Source organism: Corvus brachyrhynchos, unplaced genomic scaffold, assembly GCF_000691975.1.
Source record: "Corvus brachyrhynchos isolate BGI_N302 unplaced genomic scaffold, ASM69197v1 scaffold346, whole genome shotgun sequence".
NCBI classification, from domain to species: domain Eukaryota; kingdom Metazoa; phylum Chordata; class Aves; order Passeriformes; family Corvidae; genus Corvus; species Corvus brachyrhynchos.
The window spans coordinates 1,599,928-1,622,005 of record NW_008238644.1 but is presented as its reverse complement, the minus strand read 5'-3'; the positions used below and the strand labels follow the sequence as shown (position 1 = coordinate 1,622,005).

Sequence of the window (22,078 nt, the reverse complement as noted above, 5' to 3'; positions counted from 1 at the left end):
CTAAAATTGGTGTGAATCTAAAAAACCCGAGGGTAAGGATATGAATACTGGAAATCATTTTATAGTCAAAGGAGATTCTCTTTGAGCACCTTTTGAATCTGGGTAGCACAACTTTTAGTTCTTGATGGTTTTTTTCCCTGCATCCTCCTTGATGTTGGTGAAATTATGTGTAATTAGCCAGGGTCGACTCAGCACAAGAGAAAAAGGCATCAAACTAACAGATTACAGCAGTCAGCTAAGGTCAGTGCATCTATATTGATCCTCTGATGTTTGCCCTAGATACCTGCTCTTTTGCCAAAGACACAGTCTCAATTAAGGAATAATGGTTTTCTTGGACTGCACAATGATTTCTAGTATTCATAAATTCAACTCTTTCCCACCCCAGCACCTGTCAAAGCACACTTTTATAACACCTCCTTATCAAAAAAAACCTACTTTGAAAATTAAGTTCAAAAAGGAATAATTCAATGTTTTCTAACCAGCTTTACACATACCAGCATGAATAAAACAGGAGTATATGGTAGAGCCAATATTGCTCCCAAATATGTAAGGACAACAAATATGTTTAGAAATATCTATTATACAGTCATTCAAATTTAAGTTTATAAATTGAAGCTCTGGGCTGTCCTACCTTCAAAAGAACAAGGGTAGGAAGGTTTCTACCCCGACCTTGACATAGTGCTCTACAAACTCTACTACCACTTCCAGGTAATTGCTCTCCAGTATGGTTCACAAAGCGGTTTATTTTGGGGGATAGAATGACAACCACATAAGTAACCTGAATCACTTTATAAGAACCTGGTTCAGGAGAGACTGTAAGGAATTTAACATAGCAAATCTGAGAAAAAGGCACAATATTGAGCAGTTGAGGACGCGTCTTCTTCATGTAACTGAGTCACAAAGTGACTTTAGTCCTTTAGGCACTAAATTTTCACAAGGAGGTAGAAGTGGACAGTCTGGAAAGATGTATATGTCCAAAGTAACTTCACCTCAACTCTTCAATGATATGTGACAATTGTTTAATAAATTCCTTTTCCTGCTCAGGGATAAAAGGGAATGGTCTTTATTTGAAAAGTTCCTAGTGAAAAAGGACAGAAAAATAATAGACAGATTTTACTCCCATGAACAATGTAGATGACTCAATTGTTAAAAAATTACAAGGTAATAAACTATCTTCTACTTGAAATGAAGGACATCTGAATTCTTGGAAAGACTGAGTCCCTTAAGCTGAAATAAACTCCTTGTAAGTACAGCCTCATGTATGAACATTAAATAAGTCAGCTACTCCTGTAGATGTAAGTGCAGTTTAAGTTGATACTATGTTTTGCCAAATTTTATGCACTGACAGTAAGTTCATAAAGGTCAATTTCAGCCAGGAGAAATCTAATTCTCCAGGATCCCCTAAGGTTAATTTGGAACATCGAGAGTTGCCCTCCAACTTTGAATTGCTCTCACACTAATGAGCTAGAGAGACAGAGACTGAATGAGTGAGAGGCTTGAAAAATTCATATTGTGTGCAGCAGCAGAATAGTCCACAAAGAGCTGCAGAATACTGACCTAACTTAGGGCAATACTTTGCAAATGGATCTGTTTGCAGCATGTGCAGACATTCAGACTGGATTTCATCTGGGTAACTTGAATGCCATTAACAAACTTGCAGCAACACAGGCTTTAGCACAAAGAGACAAGTACAACTGCAAAGCTTAACAACTCATCAAGGAGCCTAATTAGATAAAGTGGTTAATCCCCACATCTGTCTACAGATGACTGACAAGAAAGGCTAAGCTTTGCGAGAACTTGAAGCAAGTTCCTAAGCTAGGGTCTCCGCATTCTTAATAAATCCATAACAGTAGTCCCATACCCATACACAGATGTAAAACAGCCTCAGAATTGTGTCCTTTGCACAGAAAAATGAAGTTGCAGCAGTCTTCTGCTGTAGGGACACAACAAAATGACTCAGCTGCCTCTCTAAGCCTCAAGAGCTGATTAATTCTCTTAGATAAGCTCTCAAGTCTGTCTAAAGTACTAAATTAGGTTCAATACAAATGATGATGTAGGGGCCTCTAGCCACACTGAAATGATGTCAGGCAGGTCTTTATCCTTACTGAATATGACTTGAAATTTATACATCAGAAATTAGAATTGATATTCCATTTTCTGAAGGATGCAAAGGAGAGAAAAGTAAGAAATTTAAGCTGTAGGAAAGGCTTTGATTTCCTACAATGTCCCAAAAAGTCAAAGAGGTATCTTCTGTGTCAGTGTGTGCTCCGTGCACTACACACAGGACTGGAACTTGGCGGATCAGCTCACACAGAGCCAGCTTAGGCTTCTTTGGCTAATGAGGGTGGAAGGGATCATGGCAAAGCAAGAGTGTTAAAGGTATGTTCTCACAGGATTTAATTTTACACCACTATGATACGCGATCCCTCAGAACACTGGATTGTGGGCTAATGCTTTGCTTCATAAGCCAGGCTGTCAGTATAAATTATCAAACACCAAGTACAGCAAACCCACTGATGATCTTGTCTGGTAACTTTTGGCGGAATCCAGAAACATGGGGACATCTACACCATGGTAAAGTTTTTTCCCATTTGTGAGTGGTGACTTCTCCACCTTAGGAGCCTACATATTCATGCAAATTCTTGGAGAGAGTACATAATTTCTGAAAGCTAGACAAGGCATGGAAGTGATACATAGTGCATATTTTTAATTTCATATTTCATCTTTCTGCACTTTTAACCTAGAGAGTTATGGGATACTGCAAAGGTCTACATTAATACTAAGTTTGCAGGTTATTTTGGTAAGTAGTTCGTGCTTTTATGGTCAAATAAATAACAATAAAGAGAAGCTATTTAATAAAGCATTGTGGTTTACACAACAAATTATGAGTACCTTTTTCTGAGTTCATGCCTATTTAGAATATGAAAAGTAACAAGTGCTTTAGAGCTATCTTTCAGCAGATTTGACAATTTTAGTGTATGATATTTTACAGGCACTAACAGCAAGCAGAAAAAAACCAAATATATTTTAGCACTACCTGAAAATAGAATTCTTCCATTCTATCTTTATGCAAAATTCAACATATTAAACACTAGAACTTTATTTAACAGAAAGGCATTTCACAATCTCAAGTCCAATAATAGCAGTATACTTACTGTGAAAAGCCTTTCTTTTACCTTTTGAGGATCCCTGGAATATAAGGATAGTCTGTCTGCTTGTTAATCTTTGCATGTTTGTACTGAACTGTGAATTGAATTGAAAGAGCATGAATCCCCATAAGCAAATAGTCTGAAAATATAGAACTTTTCTTTTTTCCTAAAACACATAGTGATACAGCATTTTATTTATCGTGGAACTTGTCAAAACATTGGAGTTATGCTAAGAGTAAAGCAAAAGATAAACATGCAAAACAACATTCAATATTACAGACAAACTTTGGCACAGTCCCACAGCCCATGGCAGAGCATCCACTCTACCTGCCTTAAGGTCTGCTCAAAGAGGGTCACCCAGTTTCTCTTCCACAGTACAAAAAGCCAAATGGCCGTTTCTAAAGACAATGCACTTCACCTACCTTAAAAAGGGATTGATCGCTTCCTCACAGTTTTTTACTGACTTAAAGGAAGCTTAAGCAACTTGCCTGGATTAGATACTGACAGCTACAGTAGATAAATCACACCAGCAGTTTTCTGTACGATGGGGAAAATCATAAATTGCTTGAAAACCCTGGCCTAAAAACTATCTTCCCAAGGACTACACAACTTCACACAGTAGCTCGAACAATTGGCCAATTCAAACCCAACTTCTCACTTGGGTAAACATTCAAAACTGCTCATCATTTAAACATGTTTGCTGTGACTGGTTCTTTGGCCTTAGCCACTGCGGCTGGGTATGTTAATCCTTTGAGTGTGAGAAATTCCCTTCATTTCAGTTTCCGTTCTATATTGTCAAGACGGGACAATAGCATAGACTCTTCTACATTATCAGGAATTCACAATTCCCCCACACACACACACACAAAAAATCCCAAAATGAGACAATAATAAAGATTGAGAGAAATCCCAGTCTGGTACTCCATCTAATCTATCAAAGTCTGTATAAATACCTACAGGTACAAAACTGGTGTTACTTTTTAAGTAGAAGAACATGGGCAGCATAATTTGGTGTGCAAAGGAAAGGGAAACATCCAGATTTCGCTGGCGTTTCCCACATTTTATTGACAAATACACTGGATCATGAAGATATTTTGCCTCACAAAAGAAATAGCACGAGCCAAATGGGATCAAATCCACAGGACTCTGGAATGGTGTTAATGGACTTAAAAACATAAGAAAGTTGCCTAACAAATAAAAAAACCTACAGGCTCAGAAAGAATGCAATACTAAAGCTGAATGAAGGCCAGTACAGCCAAAATATCCCACTGGTGGCTAAAGAACCTTAATCATGGAATTCAGCATTAACAAACACAGAAGCACTCATTGGAGTTCTGCTCAAATACACAGCACTAAAACTGGACAAGTTCCGACCTTCCTCCTGTTAGAATTTGTTCATCCCTAATTGAAACACTTAATTCTTTTTTTTTTTCCTTCCTATTAAAGGGAAACCATTTGTCAAAGATGAATTTTGAGAAATTCAAAGAACCATTTGTCATTGGGATGAAATTCTTTTCCAAAAAAGCCCAAAAGACAACCTTCCTCCCTCCAAAAACACTTTTTTCTGACCTTCACAAAGGTAGCTTGAATGAAGGAGATGAAGTAATTGCAACCCTTACAGAAAGTAATAATATAAACCTTAACAGCAATCCAGTTTATTCATACAAGTCCTTCCTCTAATTGTTCTCCAGCATGGCCTTGGATTATATCCAACTGAAAGCTGAATTAAATACATATATTATTGGCATCACTACATAACAAATAGTGTGGAAAAGATGTGCAGTTTCTGCTTTATATCTGAAACTAATGCAAACCAATTAGAATCTTTTAATTATGGTTGAGCAAACCTGAACACACACAAGTAAGCATTATTATTCAATTTGGTCCCCTTCTCGCCCCGTTGATGCTCATTTAAATTTCAAAAAGATCTATTCTTCCCCAAAGTCTACGTTGCATGCCCAAATAAAGTTTAAAAAAAAAACCAAACCAAGCCAAACAACCTGGAAACCTCCAAAACCCACAGAAGTCCCCAACTATTCACAAGTCAAAGTAATCATTCACCCACCCAATGGTCTTTCTGGCCACCTTTTGATGAGCTTTGGGCCCAGGAATAGATTCCATGAGGTAAGTGTCCAAGAGCAAGATCTAAACATGGATCACACTTAGCCCAGTCACTGTACTGGATTTGGTAACAGGTTTGAAGGGAAATTTTTGTGTCCTGTGACAGAACATTATGGTTTTATGCTGGTTCCCAGTTGATGTGCCAATTAGGACCTTAGATCACTGCGAATCAGAACACAAGATCCTCTTCTTTCCATACCCACACACAGTGCTCAGAAGTGCCCATTTGACTTTCCAGTTCCAACCTCCCTGCCATGGACAGGGACATTGTCTACTAGAAGACATTTAAAGTCCTTTGCAACCCAAACCATTCTATCCCTCTATGATTTATAGTGGTTTACTTCTCTGCAGGGCAATACAGGATCCAGAAGAGAGTTTTTAATGGAGCAGCAGCAGAATAAGATTTTTGCTATGCAGAGCAATATCCTGAAACCTCTGAGAATGCAGCCTTTAGGGATGGACTCTAAAAAAGATAACTTTCCAACCTAGGAAAAATAAAAAAGCACATAACATCATCATCCTTAAATAATATTATGAGGATATGCTCCATAATATCACAAATTGCTATGCATAGTCCCAGATGTCATAGACATTCAAAACATTATTGTATTATGCCTAAATTTCAAAATTAAAAATGTCATGGGGAAAGCTATAACTGCTTCACAATACAGTGAAGTCTGTGATAATATTTTATGATTAACAGAGTAGTACAGTTGTCATCTCTCTAAAATAAGAGATACAGAAATCCTTAAATTTGCTATGATTTTTGTTAAAAGGTAAATTTAAATATGCATCTGAGTAGTAGTTACATAATGGCAATAAGCAAAATAGTACCAGACTCAATTTTTACCCATTACACAAAAATCAGTGAGTTCACCTAACTGTGCTTCTGCACAAAAATAACTGTGTGGTCAAGGGTATTACAGAAAAAGGATTTAAAAAATTATGTTTTGGCAAAATCACTATACATTCTTGTAAAGTTTTGTTCTATTTTAAATAACTACAGAAATTTATGTAGCCTCTTTAGTTAGTCCAGCTTTCAGGCCACAGAGTGCCTCTTTTAATAACCCAGTGACAGAATAAGATTTATGATCCTACAAATGGATTCAAAGAGATTTGTTTTAACAAGCAGATCCACTGGGAAGTAATCAAAAGTATCTCATCTCTAACATTTAGTGATGTAAGCTTCATGCCTTGTATCCAGAGGCCATAAAACATCCCGAAACCCACTGGGGAACAGTGACAAGAACAGTGTGTCAAGACACCCTCGTACTTCTGTCAGTCATGACTGTCTGCACCACAAAAAAAGCATTTACACCCACGTTTCCTTGCTAAACTGTCAAAGATTGCCCTAAGAATACTTTATTTAAAATATTTTATTAGAAAGTCATCAATTAATGAAGTTAAACTTTATGCTCAGGGACAGGTAGAGAAGTTCTTTTAACATTATCGATGTGGAGACCAACAGTTAATGCTGTAGCAAATAATTCCAACACACATAGTCATGTTTTCTTCCTGTTGGAAGGAATTAAAGACCATTGTACTATCGTGAGTCAATCTATCTCCTGGTACTCTGCCTGCATTATTCCAGCTATCAGCTACTGATCTGATGCCTGGCTGAATCCAACACATCCTGCACAACCATCAGCAGAAACGAAGGTTTGATTTTCGAGGGCACTTGAACTTGTAGCTCTGCTGTTGTCAGGGACTAGAAGCACTTCTTTATGTTAGCCAACTGCACAGGAGAGCTGCAGATCACAAATTCCATTGGAAAGAAATATATTAAAAATTATGACCAGCGAGGAAAGTTTTGTAGTCTATGACTGCAGTGTATCACACCTGGTCTCAAAATAAACCTCAGCAGAATGTCAGCTACACTCCATCAGCTAAAATGGAACTGGATTCTTGCAGTGTTCCAGCACACAACCCATTCTTACAAACGTGGCTGATGCAAAAGGTAAACTCACATTTGCACTGTTAATTAACTGCTAATTAAGAGTTCAGATGAGCACTAAATTATTCAAATATTTTAGCAATTTAAACAGTTGCAGTGGTCAGGGTAGACTGCTCAAATGCAGCAGAAACAAAGGAAAGGATGGTTCTGACTTCTCCAGTGACAAGAACACTCTTAATGACTTCTTGCCTTCTCGTATCTCCCCATCTCATCCTACCATTAAGCAGGGCTTCTCTTTGGAATTGTGCTTCAGTGTTTTGTGCTCAGAAGAGTTTGCATCTTTTTTGCTTGGAGCAATCAAGAACAAATAAGTTACGGAGCTATGTAACATAACTTTATACTCCCTTTATACCTGTTTAGAGATTATCTAACTAAGGCAATAAAATACCACTTAATCCTAAAAAAAATATTTTTCCTATGTATAGAAACATTTGTTACCTAAATATCTGTTAGTTTAACTGTAAAATGTGATAAAACTGCAATGAAAAAGATTATATAGCTTTATATACACTCTGAACTTTATAAAGGCAATGTATTTTAATCTGAGTGAAAGGAATTGTTCAGCAGAGCATTACCTGTGTATTTACATACAATCTGTTTGTAGCTATGGAGTGCATATTTATTAGAGATGTCAAATAGAAAGCAATTAACCTCATCAGTGATGAAAATTACTTATGAACTAGGGAATACCAAAGGAAATGGTAGATTCTACAGGTTATTAGTCAAAAGCAAAATGCAAAGGCATTAACACAAAATTTCTAAATAATATAGCTCACTCAATACATGTTAAAGGAAATATAAATGCTATATTTTTCATGTCCTGTTTACATAGGTCATACACTCCACTAGATATGCACTTCATATTTCAAAAAGACCAAGGATAACTAGGCTGTCACTGATAGTAATACTCATCAGAAATAATTGAATGTCAGAAAACTAAAAAAGTGTAAGGAAATCACAGTGAAAATGCATTTGACACAGTAAACTATATGCTTATTTTTAACTATGACAATATGGTAATAAAATAGAGTACTTGATCATATGACAGCAGTATCACCTAACTCATGAATAAAACAAGATGCAAGGCTTATATATTCTTTCAAACCTTAAATAAACACCTATATCACAATTTTTTCATTTTTTTTATTTTATAAATAAACAAATACACAAAAACAAGTTGTAGTAGTTTTATTTGCAGAGGAAAAACGCACAATGCAAAGAGCCATATCTGGCTATTTCAGAATAATTTCTATTATTATCTGTTATTATTATTAGTTGGCAAATGTGACACCAATCTACAAGAAAGGCCAGCAGGAGAATTTGAGAAACTTCAGGTCTGTCAGCCTGATCTCAGTACTGGGAACAGCGTTTCCCACAGCTTTCTCCTGGAGAAACTGGAAACTGATTGCTCACAGCTGTACTAGGGAAGATTTAGACTGGATATTAGGAAAAATTTCTTCACTGAAAGGGTTATCAAGCATTTAAACAGGCTGCCCAGGGTAGTGGTTGAAGCAGCATCCCTGGATATATTTAAAAGGCATAAATGTGATGCTTAGGGACATGGTTTAGTGGTGGACTTGGCAGGATTTCAGAGGTGCAAAGTCAAAACAAAAGATGAGAACAGACACGAGTTAAACCAGCAATATTCTGATTAGATACTAGGAAAAAACTTTCAGTGCTGGAACATCGAAACGGTGGACATCTCAGAGATGTCATGCAATCTCCATCCCTGGAAATAACAAAAACACATCTCTGCATGACTCTAAGCAACCAAATCAAAATTGTAAGTTTGAATTAACTTCAATGTTGGCTCTGCTTTAAGCAAGAGGTGAGACCAACCACATCCCAAAGGTCCTTCAGTCCAGTTATTATCTAGCTCTATTCTATCTAAATGACTTGATTTGTTACAAATGTTAGTAATTTAGTGGATTTATTTTTTATGCACACGTAGAACTTATTTCTGGAGCTTTAAGTTACACAAAACCACATACATGAGGAAAATAAAAAAATATCAGAGAGGCAATCCCCCAACCCTACCCTTGGCATAGTTTTTTTGGGAGTTTGTTTTTCCTTCTTTCACTTTGGCTTTTAAGTAATATAAAAGCCAAGAAGATCACTGTGACTATTCCATGGTTGAATACTCCACTGAAGTAACAACTGCAAATGTTTTTTTGTATCCTTTTGGTTATTTTTTCTGATATTTCTGACAGAAAGCCCAGTAGTTAACTATTGATCCTTCCAAGACTGTTTCTTGACAGGCTTAAGGAATTTCTCTGCAAACCCCCTCAATACCGGGATTACTGACAGACTTTGAGTTACGTGGTTTACAGTTGTCAGGATTTCATCCCTGCCTCGAAATACTCTTCTCATCAAAAGTTCTATGCTAAAAATTAAAACTCCCTGGTCTCAGACAGATGACATCTCTGACATCTAACAGAAAACATCCTATTTTCTCACCAAGTTCCCGATAAATTCTCCTCCTGATCCCAGAAAAGTAATTTTCAACTAGGTAACAGACACAGCACTTACATCCTAGAGCTCTGCAAACCAAAATTTTCCTCTACTAGCATTCAATGATCTCCTCAGATTCTGAAAATGCAAGAGAGTTCAGAACAAATCTCCTCAGATTCTGAAAATGCAAGAGAGTTCAGAACAAAGTGATTTGTATCTCTCACATACAAGTTTGAGGACTGCCCCACCTTCCAGGCAGAACACAGTTTCTCACTAACATTGCACCATCTATATGAGCTGCAAAAGTTACCTTTCTAGTTAAAGAGAGTAAAAGAAAGAGTAGTAAGGCAGTTAACAGAATTTCCAGAGCTATCTCCAGCAGCAAACAATACAGTGGCAAGATACAGAGTTTGAAACATGCTCATCATGTATTGCAAAAATAAAATCCCTTGTCTAGGAAAGTCAGAGCCATCAACAGAAGCTATTTAGATCAAAAAGAAAGAAGAAATCATTCTGATTAGGAGCTATATACAAATGAGAATGATGCAAAAGAGGAGGATTCATCAATTCAGGGTGGTTCAATCAAAGACTGAAAATAGATATTTCAGCAAATGAAAGGCAAATCAAGAGATTTTTACACATTACAAAGAAAAAGTACCTAGTCCTGAAAGTTCTGCTCCAGCCCATTTAAAATGGTGGACCAGAATAATCGAATGTACTCCTGCAAATAATTCTGACATTGAAAATGATGGTTTTGCTCCAAAATAAGAACTGATTGATAAAAGAAACTTCAACATTCTCTATTTTTAGTTTCAAATACCTCACCAAATGTATGCTGTATTATTTAAAGTTAAAAAAAATAAAATTCAAAAGATACCACAATCCCATTTTGGTGATGTTCAAAAAAACATCTGTAGTTTCATTGACTACAAGGAATCCACATGGGAAGTACAGCTCTGCTCCTGCTCAGGGAATTTCTTGTCCTTTGTGGTTTTGCATCTTAATCACTAAAACAAATAACTACAGATTCCCCCACCTTTAGTACTTAAGCTGAAAATTACAGCCTCTGCTCGTTCGAATGTCTCGTCAAAAGTGAATTACCTTTTGCATAACATGTGCTGCAATCATTTTCCTGCTGCAAAGATCTATGGCTTAAATGAAAGTGCACCCTTTGCATCAAAATTTCCAAGACTTACAAACAATCTGTTTAGGCTACATCACTGCCAGGCAATCTCGGAAAAAAATATACTGGACTTGAAATAGTAAGACTGCAAAAAGCCTTTAAAACATCCTGACATCATGGCAACACATGCCAAGGGTCATTAGCAACTCCACATTACCATCCCAGGAACATCTGAACACTGTTTCTAAAAACAAAATAATAAAAATTTTAAAAGGAGTAAGATAGAACAAGATCAGGGAAAATGACGATGTTTTCAAGAAATCATGTTTATTCATGAGGAGCTTCTTGATTCTTGTATTTGGTTTTATGTCACCCACACAGAAGATCTTCATTTCATCTGCTGACAGAATGATCATGCTGAGAGTGCTACTCTCACTTCCACTATTAATGTTTAATTAATTATTTTTACATTCCTGCCTATCTAAAAAAGGACACCCAGATATAAATGAACAAAAAGTTCCATTCAATCATTAGACACTGGTGAACTATAAATGAAAATTTGTGTAAAAACATAAAGACAAAAAACAGAGTGAGGGTTAAATGATTTTCAGATTCACTGCTGTCACTCACGTGGCTTGTAAAAGGAAGATGTCAACAAGGGTATAGCACCTTGTATGCACTTTTGTTACTCTTAACCCAAAAAGGTAGGTTATAGGCCCAAAGACTCTAAATAAGGAAACAAAGATATTTGTCTCTTGCCTTTTTTCTAGCACAAAAACATCTCACAGGGCAATTCTTTGCTAGAGATTTCTACGCTATACTGGAGCAGTGTTATCTATTCACTTTAGGGTTTTCTGTGAGGAGAAGGTTATAAAGCAGTCCATAATCATATGAACACACACATGGAATCCTAAGCACATCACACAGGTATCAACCCATGAGAAAAATATTTCTCAAAAGTTACCCACAACAATAAAATTTCTTAATATTAAAATTCTCTGTAGAATTCATAATAATAATAATAATTGCATTTCCTGTTCCCAAAATTCTCACGATTATATTCAATTAGTATAGCAAACACAGAAAGTCAATTAACATTGAAGTGTCTTGGACAGAATCCCACAATGCTTTGCAAGCTGGCAATAGATTGTGTGTGATAAAAATTGTCTAGCAAAAATATCTTCATACAAACGAAATCTGGTGACAGCTTTATTTAGTTCACTACTTAACTCATTCCTCCTTTCTACCACAAAACACCTACAGTGCAAGTGCAAATTAACTCTTTTGTGCACTCTTCTGGTAGAAATCCTACCCAAGGTCACCTTTCCAGTCCTCCACACCATGCATAAAGTGTTGGGTTGGGGTTTGGGGGCCTTTTTATTTCGTTGGGTTCGAGACTTTTTGTTGGTTTTGTTCTGTTTATTACGTGAAGAGCTTCTCCCATGAGATTGCCAGCTGGCAGAAGAGGTGGCACCATTCAGTCACTGGCTGAGATTGTACAGTTCAAATTCTGAACTGTTGTAATTCATCACATGTTCATTTATGTTATAGATTTTGATCACACGCGTCAGATCTTGTACGTGAACCAAAGGAATAGCAAAGGCTTTTATGAAGAGGCAAAAATACATGTGAACAAATGCAAGTAGATTATCTCTGATTACAAGTAAGAATAAAGCATTCATCAAATTATTGGTAAGACTTAAAAAAAAAAAAAATTCTCCTGTCATATCTCAGTAAGCTTCATTTATATCCTGTCTAATTAAGAGACAGATCAGCATGAGAGCCAAGGGACTGAGTTCCTTGTTTTTGCAAATTCCCTATCCATCAAGGATTAGGCTGTTTGTCCTTTTCCTTGTTTTGATGGAATGGACACTCAGTTTGTCTTACACCCCCCTAAAATGGAAAGCAAGTAGGAATAACGTTCAGGTAATTCCCTCTAATTAAATCATGTCATGAGAGTTAAATGGTGTGAATGCCAGGGGAACCAGGAACTCTCATTCTGATACACCAGCTACCAGCAAATTATGAGTTGCCAAACATAATCAAGAGAATGAATTACAAGAGCTATCAGCAGTGTCAAGCTGGATAAGGAAATGTATGATTATTGCTCAGCCACAGCTGAGAGATTCACAGTGAAGTGCAGAAGGCTCTAATTAATAAAACTGTGGAAATAGCAAACAAATTTTTACCCCAACAAGATTATGAGTTTTAAGTAAAAACAAATATTTCAAACATTCATTTTCCCAGTTTTTTAAATCTCATATATTCTTTTCATATACCACTCACTACTCCAGTATCCACAGTACTGAAGATAAAAATTCAGGTTGCAAAACAGATCTATTATTAATACCTTTCTACTAGAAGAGCAATTCTTCTAGTTTTTGATAGCAAGCACTTTCATCAAACACACTGAAAAATACCTCAAGAAAAGAGATACTTAAGAGATCTGGAGCATGTTAAGGCCTTTCACCCTCCAGTCAGATACTTTCTATTGAGAGCATTTTCACATCAGCTGTGTCTCATGGAAACAGCATCAGCAGATAGTTAACTACAAGTTTTATCACCTTAAATGTCCAGTGCAGGACAACCAAAAGAGAATTAAATTCAAGCTTAGGGAAGGAATTCTCTTTACTCAGCAAAAAGATTTTAGGCACCCTGCCACAAAATAGCACTAACTTGGGGTGCAAATATTCAATTTGTTTAGATATTGGCATTCATAAAGGTTACCTTATTGATGAAAGAATCATCTCTATCAGCCAGCTGGGAATATTCAGTAGGAATCTGTTGATCTGTCTTCCTGTAAGTGATTCTCAGTGGGACACACACTAGTTATTACACCAGTGAAAATTACTGAATGCCCTGGTGGTTAGAGTCCTTACCAGAGAGACATCAGTTCCAGGCTCCAGTCACATACTTGTAGAAATGCTTAAATACTTTGAAAGAAACTGAGGTCTTCCCTCTCTCCAGAAGAACCTCTAACCAATCAACTAAAGGCACATTTTCTAACTCAGTATCAGCAATTGCTTACTTACCCCAAGAAAGATGAAAGCTTCAAAAAGAAGGATTTAAAGACTCCCACTGAAGAATACTTCCAGCTAAGTGGTTAGGGTACCTTTCTCTACATTCATCTCTACCTTTACCCATGGTTCTATAGCCAGAGTCTTTAATCCAAATAAAATTCAACACTGTTGGATATTGGATGTGGTCAGTGGCTCTGCACCAAGGGGTCTGTGAGTTACCTAATGCACAGACTGCACGTATGCCAACAAAAAGCTGTACTTAGCTAGCAAACCCACCCAGAATTTAGGAGATAAGCTGGGCATTTGGCTGATAAACACCATCAAAAGGCTGGTACTCCTAGGCATACCCAGTACTTGCTTCATGCTGGTTTGGGTTAATAGATGGCTGCTAAGCATAGACTTCTGGAGATTTACATTTTGAATTTAAAATGCTGAAGTATTCACTCCCTCCTCCTGGGCCAGATCCCCAGCCAGAGGAGAACCAAAGGACAGAAGATGTGACAAGATTTGAGGCATAGAACCAGGCAGGTGACAGAAAAACTTGGAGAGAACTGGTTTTACACTGGTGGCAGTGTTCCTAATTCATCATCTTACTAGTCATCATTTCCTGGATATGAGACAAATCTAGAAAGACCAGGAGTAGCCAGGAATGTGACAAGACAAGAGGCATTGCTGACACAGGGCTCAGGCAGGGACTTGCACTGAAACACAATCCCAAATGCACAGGAGGGAGGTTCCAGGCTTCCCCCAGCCCTTTGAAAAGTGGCCAAGATGTGCACACTGTGACAAGGTTCAGATATTTCTATCCCTTTCCAGATACCACTGCATTCCTTTGTCTAATAACTCACCAGACTTGGCAGGCAATAAATCAGAATAACTGCAAAAATGAAATGCAAAAAAAAAAAAAAAAAAAAAAAAAAAAAAAAAAAAAAAAAAAAAAAAAAAAAAAAAAAGCTGAAATAATTTACCACACCTCTGATTTTCCAACAGTTCTCATTTTAATTCATAGTTATTTGGTCATTATGGACTGTGAAATACTCCAGTGAGCCAGAAGATTCCTTAATACCAGGTGTGATACCTTTAACACCCACCCATTCACAGGATATACTTGTAGCATTCTGTAATTTATATGTTCCCATGCACCATTTCTTGGTAGTGTTTTAATGCACAGGCTCACTCTCAGCAGAAACAAAATTACTGCCACAGCTCAGTGGCACTGATGTTCTCCTGGCATTGGTTCATCTCCTAAAGAAATCTTGGAAATAAATAACATGAAAAGTGGAAGCACCAGGAAGAAAGATAATTTGTATATATTACCCTGAGTTCCATAAGTACTAGAAGAAAAATTATGATAAATGAAGCATTTTGGAAAAATAGAACAGTATCCAGGGCAGAAGATCTAGGAAAATCTAAAAAAAAAAAAAATCTGAGATGTTTTTGGGTTTTTCTGTTAAGTTCCATCCCTCACCAAAAACTCCAAACAAAAAACTGCAAACCATTTACATTTTACATGTTTGCAAATCTGCTTCTGAGCTACCAGCACAGATAACTTCATAGTTAGTAAAATGACAGAAAATTCTAAGTGTGATTCAAAGTATTATAAAACGCAACAGGCCAAAGGAATTGAAAGTCAAAATGTGCCTTCACTGAAAATAAAGGAAGTTCAGAGAACTATCTGAGATTTATCTGCAATTACAGCTACATTTATCTCAAGTCAGCCATGGTGAATCCCATGAGTGTTGGCCCTGTCATACATTCACCTGGGAGAAAGAATCACAGTTAAACGACAGCTCAAATATATATACTTAATGAAATTTTGATGACTGTTTTCATTCCCCAGTCATTAGTCTACATTTTTAAGTGAGAAAGTTTAGTTACAAAAGTATGATGAATGAAGAAATGGAATAACTATTTCAAAAGCAGCTGAATCTGGATTTAAATCAGATTATGTTAGCATCTTTACAATTCCACAAGAGTAAATAATGCTCATTATTGCAACCACATCCTGCAATTTCATTTCTGTGATGAGTATAAATAATCAGTGGTGGTACTTCACCTCTACAAATTTTGTCATAATAAAAAGTGCCATAAAAGACCAGTGGGTAAATTTACAGGTGAGAAACTAATTCAAATTGTATAATTTGTTTCATCTGAGAAACTCAGCTGCAGATGAACATTCTCTGAAAATTATTAATTCAAAACAGGGTCTTGTTTTTTAAACTGAGCTACTACTTTCCATCTTCAAACCAAAAACCAGAGGCCTGAAACAATTTCCTTATCCCCTCTAATTTTTTATTTATTTTTCTAGTGTAGAGATGAAATCTCTTCTTTAGTAAAGAAGCACAAAACTTGTGAATTTCCTGTGTATAAACTCCATGGCCACAGATTCACCTCACCAGGGATTGCTGATATCCTATTACTGTGGACTTTTGAACAGAGAAAAAGATAATAATTTCAGGAAACCATCTGTTTGCCTATGATAAACCTTGTTTTCTCCATAAAGCTGGAATTGGAAACTTAACGCTGGTAAATTATTTTATAAATACTGCAGTAAAAAGGGATGTGAGGGTTGCAATTCCTTTAGGCTCCATCATGCATCGCTACTGCTTGACATTTTAGCTCTTTTGCAGTTAAGCAAAAGGAAGTGGGAAATTAAGTGTATTTCCTAGTGTATCACCCAGAACTTCCAGAAGCAGAACTGTTAACACATCTGTGTATCACTGAGCACCAAAACCAGAATACAAACCAGTTATTGTTCTAAAGTTGTGGGTACAGTTTTTCTGCACTTCAAAGGACTGCGGTCTAAAGGAAATTATTCACTCAAAGGAGAAATTTACTCAAAACCTTCATAAACTGTCCCCCCTCCACTATAACAGCAATTATTCTAAGCCAAATCAAACAACTTCTGACTTGCTACGGATATACTGTTTCCAAATTGAATGTGCAATTCCATACATTTATCTCTTATTCACAGTTTCTGTAGATAAGCCTGAAGCATTTCGCTTGCTAGGAAAATAAAGCTCTTGGAAAAGAGGCAATCACAAAAGAATACCTTGAAATAATAACTGAACACCAAAGGCACCTCAGGTAGAAAAGGCAGAATGGAATTACCTAAATTGAAAAATTAGCGTGGGACTGAGATTTTCTGCTATAGTTGAAGATAAACGTATTGAATTATGTCAGGGTATCTAAGTTATCTCTGGTTTACTGTTCAATCTGAAGTAAAATATTGTTCCTCATAACCATTTTGCTATTTGCCATCCCCAGAGAGATGACAGGAGAAGAAATCTTAGTTTTATTTACATATTTTACAGCTTCTGTCAATGCCATAGTCTCCCTTCTATTTCATTATTATCACCAAGGAATAAATTTTTCCAGTGGAAGCAGAATCAGGGTGAATACAGCAAATAAAAGTATTAATCTGTAGTTGCATGAAGGTATTTGAAAAAAATGCAAGTATTTTAAGTAAAAAGGTACAAAACAAGGTCATAAAACTTGGGAAACTGACGATTAAACACTCAGAAAAAAACTTGTTCTGGTTTCTGCCACTTAAACGCATCTGAATGGCAACAGCTGCACTTGTGATTTGTCCATAAAGCTCCACTTTTAGCTTTGTGGGTACTTCTAAAAGAGAAAAACACATTGCCCTAACAGCTCCTTGAACTGGAATGCTGGAACTGCTGAATTTAAATTTACAGGGGTCCAAGCAGCTGTGGTTTGGGGCCCAGTGAGTGTGATGTGTCAAAAGCATTCCCAGCTATGCTGAGGAAATAGAAGTGTTGCACAAACCACTTTGAATCTCTCTGTACATCACCACCTTCCTGGCTGGAATCCTCCAGGCTAGTGTTACTGAAAATAATACCAATAATATGCCAGCTAACCGGAGCAGGTTCCCAGCAGTGGGTAAGTCAGAGCTCAGAAGGGATCCTGAACATCCTGAAAACGTATAAGAGGGGTTCCTGCCACTTACCAGCTTTCCAGCACAGCAGAAGGAAGTCTCACCCAATGAGGGTTGGCAAACCCCCAGAGTTAACACCTGTCAACAAAACACAAAGCTGCAACTCATAATCCCCAACTGCCTGCATCTGTGTCATGGCCAAGAGCATCCTGGAGAAAAATACACTACTGAAAATGTGTGCTTCCATGTCCTTGGTTGAACTTGATGACCTTAGAAGTTCTTTCCAACCTAAACAATTCTATGATACTTGTCTAAAAGTGAAGTGAGAAACTCTTCTGAGTCCTGAGTCTGTGCAGTATGGGCCAAGTGTTCAGGTAAATGACTGCAAATCATAAATATTTCTGAGAGGATTTCGCCAAGAAAAGAAAAACTCTTTTCCCCATATTTTAACTCCTCCGAACTTTAAATCTCTGATCTGAAGCTAGCAGGGTGGTTTTTTTTTTTTTTTTTTGTTTTGTTTTTTTGTTTTGTTTTGTTTTGTTTTTTTTTGTTTGGAGGTTTTTTGTTAGGTTGGTTTGGTTTGTCTTGTTTTTAAAAAGACTTCAAAAACATACAACGGAACTTCCCATTTTCTAAACTCCTCTCCCTGGAAAACCACAAACTTTCGCACACACTCCTGGAGGCAGCGATGCGCTGCTGCTAAAGCAGCAGTTCGCCTAATCAGCAAAAGGGCAACACAACTGAAACCAACAGATTGTGCTGGGAAACTTCAGATAATTGTAACAGAAAAGCTGCTGCAAAGTTCAACCTGTAAATTAGCCTGCTCTGAGGCAAGGGGCTGCTCTTTGTTGCTCCTTACTGTGCTGAGTGAGACTCATTCAGTGAGAAGCTGGGATCTGCAGGAAGGAGAAACATTTCAGAGAGATCAGATCAGAACAGCGAACGCTCAAATCCCTTCCCACTCCCCGAGCTTCTGGGAACAAGAAGCTGTACAAGGTAATTGCTGAAGTAGTTTCACTACCCTTGGGAAAACAGAAAACTTTACAAAATATATCTTGTCAAAAATCCTGCAATGTGGCCAAGTAAGAAATACCAAAAGAAGAAACCAACATTGCCAGAACACGGACTGATGCCCGTAGGGCTTCACAGCTGCTGTCATGTTTTGGAACCAGCAAGGTTCCACTCCCAACAGCACGATCATGGTGCTTTACACATCTCCTACCTAATTTGATTTCACAGAAGCAGGCAGCATCCCCTGCCTTGAAAAGAGTCATCCCATGAGGACTGAACATTGATACCGAAAGCTTAAATTAATGCACAAACAAAAATATATTGGGAAGAGAACGAAATGGAACTAAGAACTGGGTTTTTCTGACAAGCCCCAATCACTGCCACTACCTCACCCCACTCCCCAGGCTACACAAGTGCCAATTTCTCAGCTTTTTTCACCAATTTTGGAAAAAATAAGACAGCACCAGGTAAATTTTTCTAAAGGGATCAAACTCTGACCCCCACCAAAGGGACTCATGCAATAGAGTCATCCATGCTATCTTTAGGTTACCCAAGCTCCTTTTACACAGTATAAATATCCAAAAAATCGCACAGTGGTTACCACAGCAACAAAGTGAGCTGTGCTGCATGAACCAGCTCCATGGCTGCCGGCAGGATCTGCACGACAATGGGTCTCATTTTCTCTCTATTTTTCACCTCATTCACCTAATCGAGCTGTACCAGCTCACACAGCTCTGTGTCTTCCAAACTTGTACACATCCTCCTTCCCAGCCAACCCTCCACACCATCACCCTCAGTTCACATTCAGCTCAGAGCACAGGCTCTGTGTGGGGCTGGAACAGCCACTGCTGTACCCACCTTCTTGCCACAGAGAACTGCTGCTGCATCATTTGGATTAGCTGAAAACCATAGTTCCTTGAGAAGAGGTAGACACATTTAGGGCATGGCAGGATCTTCAGACACATCTTTAATCAGAGCAGCACCTTTAACTGGTCATTGAACACATCAGCAGTACCAATACTAGGCAAATGTCAAAGCAGATGACAGAGGCTCTGAAGCAAGCCCAGTATTCTGCTCAAGAACAAGGCATCTCTTACTCTGGCACCAGGGTTACAACCCCAAATGGATCTGGCAGCAGCAAAAGCAGGAGTTCCTCCACTTATCAGAGGGAAAGAAATGTGAGATGGGACCTCAGGGTGAGCTCCTGGAGCTGCAGGGGGCAGACTGGACATCTTCCTGCAAATAAATCAGGGCAAATGGCCCAGCCCCAAAGAACAGAGTGTCGCCAGGTGCCTTTCACATATAGACTTGCTTTGGCAGATTGCCCTTTCAACACCTTCCACCCCAATATATTCCCAAGAGTCACGCTGCTGCTTCACGCAAAGCTGGCTCCCTTCATAAATCAAACCCTCAGATTTCAGCAGATTATTTTGTCTAAACTAGATCTGCACAGCTGAGCTCAATGGCAATTGCAGAGCTTTGGAGCAGGCCAATAGCACATCTTTTATCACATGGCTTTCACTCCTCTACTACAGATCTATTTTTTTGTGGTTAAAGATATTAAGAATAAGAATGATCTCTACAACAAACCTGAAATGCCACTATTAGGGCAGCCTGTTAACAGGTTTCAAGCCTTACTCTGAACAGGTGCTACTTGTTCAGCAGACTCAAAAAAACTTCATTATCTGAATGGATCTAGTTAAGAATGCTGCTTACATTTGCCCAGCTGGGTGAAGTGATTGCAAAGTCAAAGTCCCACCAAGTTCACTTCCAGCATTAGATATACAATTTCAGTTTCCTATAAGGACATTTTTCTGTACAGTGGATTTGGGATTGCAAAAACAAGCTTGGCCTCTACTCTGTCCAAGCAATGCACTGGAGACCTGACATTCAGTGTTCACAGTAAGGGACAGTTTGCTGATCTAGCAAAAGAGACATAGGCAAAAGATATTACAAACACCAGAAGAAAATATATGGCCTGGGTGTCATTCAATGAGAAAATTATTTTCAGAATTATCTGGAATATATTAATTAAAAAGTGTTTGACCTAGCTGCATTTCTTCTTTAAGAACACAAATCAAGCTGTGAGCAAGACCAAAACTCTGCACCAGACATTCAGTGAAGAGTTTATGAGGAAGTTCCCTAAATGGTTAAAAGCATATTTTTTCTGTAATTGTGTTCTGAAAAGAGACCAACTTTTGAGTTCCTACCAGAATGCACTTCCTCCCACACACAGGCCCTGTTTCTAAGCAACATGCAGATAAACCATCCATAGGAATAAAAGAATCAACTAAATATTGCCATCAAGACTCACCTGCTGTGCCCTGAGGAGAAGCATCTGTATGTCGAAGAGAAGACAGTGACTTAATCCAGCAGAGCACAGGCTATCAAGGATACTGCAGTTAGGAAGCTGCAGTTCAAGGCTGACTCAAGGAGACCACAAGATTAACAGGCTCTCCACTATAAAAGCACAGTGTCTCCAGAAATAGAGACTCCACTCTATTTCTATTACCAAGACCTCTGGTCCAGAATTTAGGCTCTCATTCTGTCCTCCAGCCTCAACCCAGGAAAGATGTTTTATCCTCTCCCTCAAACCAAAGCAATCAGTTTTCTGTCTTGTCTGCAGGATGTTCTTTCTGTTGGTTTCCCGGTAAAGTGAGATAACACACCCTGTCTTCTATGACCTAAAGCCACTGTTATTCTGAAATGCCTCATCCTTTTGCTTAATAATTCAGAAACTGCAGTTTGAGATCTCACAAATTAGAAGAGATCTTCTATGGGCAGCCTGTGGTCCACATAGAACTTACAAAGTAGAATCAAGAGCCTCACTAATTGTCTCAATTCCTCCCTCTGTACCTGGCCCAAGCACAATACTTCTCTCATGTCCAGCCCACTAAGCACAGGATAGGGATGCTGCACACGCAGAGGATTTTGTGCTGGCAGACCATGTTATGCCATTGGAATCACAGCGTCCTTGTCAGACTGGATAAGGGTGAAAGCCAGAAGCAGGGCTAACTCTCCTCCTGTTATCACAGTGGCAGAAAGGAGCCTCGAGAGACAACCTGCTTTATTCTCATGATTATCTGTCAAACAGAGCCTCGTCCTGGGTCATGGACAGCCAGCACCATCTTCCCTGCTGGGAGGATGTGAGAGTTCACAAACAGCAGAACACATGGAGCAACAGTGCTGGGAAGGCCCACCTTGAGGTAATCTGTGTTTTCAGAAGCTTGCTGTTCCATTTGTTTTAAAGGTCTCAAGTTAGAAGCTTATGAAAAACAGACCCAAACAGAGAACTAGCAGGCTGGTTCCCACTGGAAGGGGACAATTCATTTTCTTGAGATCACATGGTCA

General features: G+C 38.1%; 1 long non-coding RNA gene across 1 annotated transcript in view; it reads right to left on the bottom strand.

Annotated features, from left to right (window-relative positions):
* The window catches only part of LOC108447473, a 399,010-nt gene extending 377,668 nt beyond the window's left edge, over nucleotides 1-21,342 (bottom strand). Inside the window, exon 1 of the long non-coding RNA XR_001863064.1 lies at nucleotides 21,042-21,342. This is a non-coding gene — a long non-coding RNA (uncharacterized LOC108447473). The remainder of the gene's footprint in view (nucleotides 1-21,041) is intronic.
* Nucleotides 21,343-22,078: the final 736 nt, after the last annotated feature.